Source organism: Pogona vitticeps, chromosome 1 (assembly GCF_051106095.1).
Source record: "Pogona vitticeps strain Pit_001003342236 chromosome 1, PviZW2.1, whole genome shotgun sequence".
Classification (NCBI taxonomy): Eukaryota; Metazoa; Chordata; class Lepidosauria; order Squamata; family Agamidae; genus Pogona; species Pogona vitticeps.
In genome coordinates, this window is record NC_135783.1 from 348,249,821 (window position 1) to 348,257,787 (window position 7,967).

At 43.2% G+C, this 7,967-nt stretch overlaps 1 long non-coding RNA gene across 1 annotated transcript; it reads right to left on the reverse strand.

Annotated features, from left to right (window-relative positions):
- Positions 1 to 1,033: 1,033 nt before the first annotated feature.
- LOC144587610 (uncharacterized) lies at positions 1,034 to 3,556 on the reverse strand. Its single transcript, XR_013542769.1, has 2 exons — positions 3,250 to 3,556; positions 1,034 to 1,646 (listed from the first exon to the last, which is right to left on the reverse strand). It is a non-coding gene; the product is annotated as an uncharacterized LOC144587610 (long non-coding RNA).
- Between the last annotated feature and the right edge of the window lie 4,411 nt (positions 3,557 to 7,967).

Here is a 7,967-nt window from a genome sequence, read left to right on the forward strand (position 1 = left end):
ACTAATACGTAACTGTAAGTAGCAACCTAGAAGGGCAATTAATCTATAGAAAACTTGGAAAGCGGATTATACATTGTAGCACAAATAATGAGATTTTGATGACAAAATACTGTATGTTCTCCTGCTCCCCGTCTTTTACCTTTTTTTAACCCTGTGTACCCTTTACCCAATTCCCAATCCAATATAAAAATAAATTGGGGGAGGGGGAAATATGTGTGAAAGATGTGGCTTGCCCAGCGGTGAGAATAACTAATGAGTAGGTAAGAAATCTCCACAGGCTCTGAAATACTGGTGTGCAGAGAGATCAAGCGAATAATAATTTATGGATTAGGCTGGCTGTACTTGCATGTGAAAGGAAGCTGTCCACTTAACGTTGTCTGTTTCATATTTTTAAATGGCTTATTCTTTGTGTCTCCCTGCCATTGCTGGCAATGCTGAGCCACTCCTTGAACCTCTCACTTGCTTTAACGTGCAGCCATTTTTTATTAAGTCTCCCATTTCAGGTATTGAAATACTTATTTCTCTGAACCTCCCCCCCATTCCCCTTTTCTTACATTGTCAGATCTATGCTGACTTCCAAATGCATACAAAGACATCCATAGATGGCCCCAGTCTTTTATACATTGCTTCCATCAAAGAGCACAGGAAATAGTGTTCAAACACATTTCACAAAGCATGTCATCATTAATTGGGCCTTGACAGAGAAGGACATTTGATAGCCCAGCATGAGCCTTGTAACTCGAGGTGCAGGTAACCTCCTACCCTGCCAAAACAAAACAAACAGAAGTCATGGAATCCTCTAAATGCCAGTTCTGAAATTAAATAAAATGTAAATCATGTCTGCTAGAGTGGGGAGGAAATACACTGGAATTTTTTAAAAGCAATTCACCTCTTATAATGCTAGCTACAGTCATCGTCTAGTTGTTTAGTTGTGTCCGACTCTTCGTGACCCCATGGACCAGAGCACGCCAGGCCCTCCTGTCTTCCACTGCCTCCCGGAGTTGGGTCAAATTCATGTTGTTTGCTTCAATGACCCTGTCCAACCATCTCGTCCTCTGTCGTCCCCTTCTCCTCTTGCCTTCACACTTTCCCAACATCAGGGTCTTTTCCAGGGAGTCTTCTCTTCTCATGAGATGGCCAAAGTACTGGAGCCTCAGCTTCAGGATCTGTCCTTCCAGTGAGCACTCTGGTTTGATTTCCTTTAGAATGGATAGGTTTGTTCCTCTAATATCTCCAATTTTCCTGAACAGATCTCTGGTTTTTCCTTTTCTGTTATTTTCCTCTATTTCTTTGCATTGTTCATTTAAGAAGGCCCTCTTGTCTCTCCTTGCTATTCTTTGGAAGTCTGCATTCCATTTTCTGTAACTTTCCCTATCTCCCTTGCATTTTGCTTCCCTTCTCCTCTCTGCTATTTCTAAGGCCTCGTTGCTTTCTTGCGTTTCCTTTTCTTTGGGATGGTTTTCGTTGCTGCCTCCTGTACAATGTTACGAGCCTCTATCCAAAGTTCTTCAGGCACTCTGTCCACCAAATCTAGTTCCTTAAATCTGTTCTTTACTTCCACTGTATATTCATAAGGGATTTGGTTTAGCTACAGTAGGACCCTCTTATTTACAGGTTCAGTATCCGCTGATTCGCTTATCCACAATCTGAAAATTAAAAGAAAAATTCTTGAAATACTGTACTATACAGTACGTATACAGTATTTCTAAAGGTGAGTTTACCAGAGATGGCCACTAGAGGGAACCAGAGACCTATGCTATGTACTAGCATTTGTCAGAAAAATATATGTCCAGTGTCATAACTAGAAGTAACCACTAGAGGGAGCGAGAGATCATGCTATATATAGCATTTGCTACTAAAATAATATTGGCTATAATCAGTGTTTTTCAGCATCAGTAGGGATACTGGATTGGAATACTTTACAGTTGTGATGTCTCTATTTCGGTGACCCTAACAGCATTTTTGAGGTATGGAAAAATGCCATTGCTGGTCCTCCAGTGAGTTACCAGTGAGTGGGGATTTCAACTCAGTTCTCCAGAGTCCTACTCCATTAGTCTATCCGATACAGCTGTGGCTCTCCACGCTATGACTTAACACTCATATATTTTGCACTGCAATTGGTTTGATTATTTTTCTTCTTGATATAACCAAGCAATCTTCAACATGATTTCTTTGCAAATGACTCTTACGATGCAACCTCTATACATCTGGCCCGTTTTTAACTTACCTTCTGTCCAGGCAGCATACGATGGTGCAAGCAGAATTCCTTCCTGCTCTTTTATTGTCTCAACTGTCTTGGGAGGGAGGTTAGGCTGTGAAAAGGTGATGAATCTAAGCTCACCCCATCAGCAGAGCCAGAATTTGAACACAGAGTTCTTTGGTCCAAGGGCAGTGGGCGTGATCTCTCTGGGCCATGCACAGTTTACTGAATTTTTACAGGGTGGGGCAGGAAAGTTGCATATGTGTTTGTTTGTTAGCCAAATTTCTCTGCTTCATGTACACCACTGCAACACAGTGTGTCTGTCTGTGTGCATTAAAATAAGAAGTAAAATTAGGATGAGGGGGGGACAGGTGTTGCTTTGCTCTCCCTGCCCCCTTGTCCATACTGGCTGCCTGGGACCAGCCCTTATGGCCAGTTTTGGGGTGGCAAATTTAAAAAATAGATAGAAGGACGTGCACATTTGGGACATCTTGGATCATTTTGAACACTGTCCTATGCTTCAAACAGGACTGGGGACCACACAACGTGCAGGCTGCATCCACCCCCACCTCATTTTGGGGGGCAATGATTCACCTTTGCCCCCCCCTTTGGCCCTGTGATGTTAGGTCAACAAGTACCACCCTTCATGCACTTCCTCTTTAAGGTGTGGTCCCGTCTTCCACAACTTTTTTTTAAAGCCACGACTCCCTTTTACAACAGCCAAGTAAACTGCGAAACATCCCCCCCCCAGCCACACTGGCATAAAAGAGCATTTTTAAGAGGGCCTTGGGTAGGTCATAGGTCTTTGCCTCCCTCTATGAAAATTCCCGAACAGCATCCTTTCGAAGGCTGTAGGGTTGCCATACTGAAAGAAAGAAAGTGTTCGAAACCCTGGTGGCGGGATTGCCTATAAAAATAATTGCAACTAGAACTAACCCAAGCAATTTCTTGCAAAACACTTTGTGACACCCCCCCTTGGGGGTCGTGACCCACAGGTTGGGAAGCCGTGGCATCTCTCAAGGCAGAGATCTTGGTCTTGAAAAGCTTACCTTTTTGTATTCGCTGTGATTTTTAAGAGCAGTAGTAATAGTAGGAGTAACTTCTTCAGGTTTTTTCTCTCTCTCTAGCTGTGTGTGTATGTGTGTAAAATCCATGTTCACTTTCCCTTTTGTTTGTCTGGTGGTCTCTCCGGCATACTTGCCTGTTTCAGCCCTGCCTAGTAGAAGACCAAAAGGGCTCCAGAAGCCCCCCCCCCTCTCTCGGCAGCTGCACTGGACCAAAACTCATCTTTCCCCCCCCCTGCTCCTCTTCCCTTTCCTCTTTGCAATTTGCAAAATCAATCTGTTGACAGCTAACTCATCCCTTCCCCAATCTCTTCCCTTCCCCCCCGAAACATATTAGCTATTCAGTCCTGCCGCCCCCCCACCCCCCCACCCCCCACCCCCCTTTTGTCCCAGGGAGGGCTGCAAACCCGCTCATTAGCGCTTATTACTCTGAGCACTTTGACAGCTTCCCCCTCCCTGCTTACAAGACTTTCCCATTCAGCCCTGCTCGGAGCCTGCCCTCCTTCTCAAAAGAAACGGAAGTATTCAACTGGCTGAATAGAGTGGGGGGGGGAAGCGGCTTCACTTCTCCTCCCTACGTATTCATCTTACTTTAGATACAATATTTTCCTTTTTGTTCCCTTAAAGAGAGACAGGTCAAGGCAGCTTCCCAACCAGCCTTTCTTCGGAGCTTTGTTTAATGTAAATAACCTGTTTGGCTGTTGTTCCCCCCCCCCGCTTCTCCATCGGCTCTTGGGCGTATTTTTAACGTCCAGTATGGTGGCGTAGCATTCTTTTATTAAAGCTGGAATGGGCTTTTTTAAAGGCTTGCATCGTCAGAGAAGTGGCACATTTATTATTAGCCAGACTTTGGGAAAAGCTGTAACCCATAAAGGGAAAGAAGTTCGGATTGAATCATTGTGTATCGGGGGGGGGGGATATCTGGGGAAATAAACACTGGCCACAGGCAAGCAGCTCCGATCTGTCTGGCCCAGTATTGTCAAGACAAGCAGTTCTCCAGATTTCCAATTGGGAGTCTTTTTAGTGCTTCCTGGAAATGCTGAGGACGGGGTCGAGGGCACAGTTTCAGGGGCTCTGCAACTGAGCTGCAGAGAAGCTAAGCCTGCTGAGACGTAACTCACAGGGAGACCAGCTGCAAATTGTATACATGCAGGGCAGCATCAGGCCTCTATTGCCTCTTGAGAGGTAGTGTGCACTGTCAGTTTTTGCAGTCTGTCTCCCTTCGGGGGAAACGTGTTCTGGAGTCAGCCCAAGGAAAAACAAAAAGAAGCAAAACCAAACCTTAGAAATCCCATCTTCTCATTAAAAAAAAGTTTCAGAATCTAACTCCCCCGGGGAGGTGACCTAAATCAAAACCAAATAACCCTTAAGACTCTTTCCCTCAATGCTGACCCAAGACATTCTGCTGCCTGAGGACAAGATGCCTCCTCTGCTTTCCATTAACAGAAACGAATTAGCTTAACTTCCAACTTGGAGGATGGATCCATCATCATCATCTTAGAACTGCAGAGCTGGGAGGAACCCCACAGAGCACTGAGTCCAGGGGCCTGAGTCAAGGAGGCACAAAAGGAAATCAAACTCCCAACCTCTGGCTCCACAACCAGCTTGCATAAACCACTGAGTTATTCTGCAATTTATTCTCCAAGGCTTCTGCAATTCTGCAATTTCCCATTCTGGAATATTGTGGGACTATCCAGAACTATGACGAAGATGACATGAAGGAAGGCTGTGATGGGGGGGGGGGAATTCCTGCATCTCTATTTCTGTCAGCTGGAGTACTCTAAGCAGAACTCAGAATGAAATGAACTCTGGCAATATTAGGAACAACATATATACTGCATTAATATTTAACAGATAGGTTTTTGGTTAAAACTTATATCTGTTATATAATACCAGGCAATGTTTTTAGAATTTGACAAGTATTGTTCAGTGATTATTTATTTATTTATTTATTTATTTATTTATTTATTTATTTATTTATTTATTTATTTATTTATTTATTTATTTATTTATTTATTTATTTATTTATTTATTTAGTTAGTTAGTTAGTTAGTTAGTTAGTTAGTTAGTTAGTTAGTTAGTTAGTTAGTTAGTTAGTTGGGAATCTCTAATGAAGATGTAAGATACCATAGGAGGACACCCAATGCAGTACAACGGATACAGTGACCCAAAGATCTGGGTCTGAATCCTCACTCAGCCACGGAAACCAATGGAACTGGTAAAACCACTCCTTAAATATCTCCCCTACCTTGAAAGCCCTATCAGGGGCGCTATCAGCCAGTTCTGACTTGACAACACAGAACACGCACAGGATACCCTAAGACCCCAGCAGGAACCATGTCTAGTGTGTAGGCACAGAATCCTATCTTGACTGTTGGGGGAAGGACAGAAGAATGGGATGGGAGTAGGACAGCGCAGAACAGAGTATTCAGCCAGGGCATAACGGGCTGGCAGTCTGAATGGAAGCAGCCTTTTTTTTTTCAAAGGCCCCCCTGCTTCTGCTTTGCAGAATGTCACTCCAATTCCTTGGCTTTTGCAAGGGTGGCCATCCTAATCCTAAAATATACTTCCTGGGATCCAGCATCACCTCGCTGTATAAGTTCCTCAGGAGCTAGTGTGCTGATTCTGTAGCTAGCGGTTAGTCTTTGGTCTATTCTGAAAGCCTGGGTGACCCCCCCCCCCCAATAACCTTCACAACTGGTCTACATACTTCCATGCATGAGCCAAGCAGCAAAACTTCCCAATCTCAAGAAACAGGAGCCTCCATAGTGGGCAAAAGCTGAGATATTAAACTCTTTGACCATATAGTGCTCCTCTCAGATGAGAGATGATTTAATGACAGATGACAACAACAACAACAATTAAGTAACTAACTAAGGAAAACTTTCCTCTGTCCCCACTTCTTAGCAACAGAAGCTTATAGGGCCTTTGCTTTGGCTTTGTGCAAGAGTCACGGTGATGGTGAGGATGATATCCTTCAGTATTTTAGAAAGAGCATGCAGCTTTGCCTTGGCTGCTTGAAAGACTCACAACTCCCCTCAGTTATGGGTCCCAAGTGGATTAGTAGAATCTTCCGTTTGTTTTCCAAAGCTTGGGTCTCTTCCTCACTCAAGAAACAGCTTCAGTTTTCTTTTTTAAGGCCGAGTGGCACTTCTGACTGAAAGAAAACTCTGCCCAAATTCAACTGTTTGTGGGGTTTTCTTTGCTTTGAGTTTTTAAGGAGCGATAAAGGCTTTGCTTTGTTTTGCTTGCTATTCTAAAGTGGAATGTCTAGCCTTCTCTGCTGTTTGTACAGAACTTACATGAATATGACACAGTATATAAAAGTACCACTAAAGAATTTCCCTTCAACATTTCAGGGGGGAAAAAAAGAAAGCAAGAACTTTTGGCCTGAAACTCAAAAGCACGTTGCTATTAGAATAAGCCCATCGAATCAATAGAATGTACGGGACACAGAAAATCCCCCACCGATTCAATGGGCTTATTCTAGTTGAGAGTTCCTACTGGATTTCAACAATTGTGGTTTCAGTCAGCTTTTTGAAAAATAATTTGTGAAGTGCTTGCACAGAGCACTGGGGGGGGGGGAACAGAGCAACCTCTGACATTCAACAAACCAAACAAAAACCTTCTCTCATCCGCCCCACTCAAATTCAACAGGTTCAGCTATTCTCAAAACGGAGCTGACCATGTTGTAGCTAAACATCATGTAGTTGTTCAAGTTGAAGCAATGAGGGCAGGGGAGAACATAACCCTGATTCAATACCACTAACGTGGCTAAACATGCATAGATCGAGACCCAGGCTTTTGAGAGCTGGAACCTTAAAGCTATCGACCTGAATGACAAGACTGTCAAATATAACATAGACTATAGATGTGCAGCATTGCAGTAGTTAATTGCACAGGCTCTGTGCTAATTGGATTTAAGCTCTGTGTGGCATATTCTATTCCATGCTATGTTGCTTTGTAGGTTTTTAAAATTCAGATCCTGCCAGAAATGGCTGTTATTATTGTTTTGGATTCCGATCTCTACCTGCATGGGAACATCTGTCAGGTTTGCTTTTTCTGACGTACAGTTTCTTTAAATTTGTAAGTTCTTTCCTCCTCATTCAAACAGAAATATGTGCCCGGTCCCATCTTTCCTCGTAGTAGGGCTCCTCCTGCATAGGTGGAAGGAGGACATCCGCCGGTAATTCACCCAAATTTTGCAATTTAGTTGTCCACTATACGCTTTATAGGGTTACCCTGTGAAATCTTAGGGTGGAAACAAAACCAGGGGATGTAACTGGAGATGATGTATTGATCGTGTTCACAGGTAGATTGGATTGTCTTTAATCCAAAGAATAGCTCTCAATACCATCAATAATGTATTTTTGAAAATGCTGTGTGTTTGTTTAGATATCACACTTATCGATGCACATGCACATACACACTGAGATCAACACGATTTTCTGCATCTTTTTATTTTCCTTGGGGCCAGAGCAGTTGGGAGTGTCATAATGAACATGGGTGTTTCAAAATTTACTACTGTACTCTTGATACAGACTTATGCACGTAAATTCTTGTAGTAAAACTGGCAAATAATCTAGAAAGTGACATCTTTGTTTATTGTTGTTGTTGTTGCTGCTGCTGCTGCTACTGTTGCTGTTATTGTTATCACTATTATTTCTCAGCATTGCTGGTGCTTTGGGCTGGGCCAGAAGGTC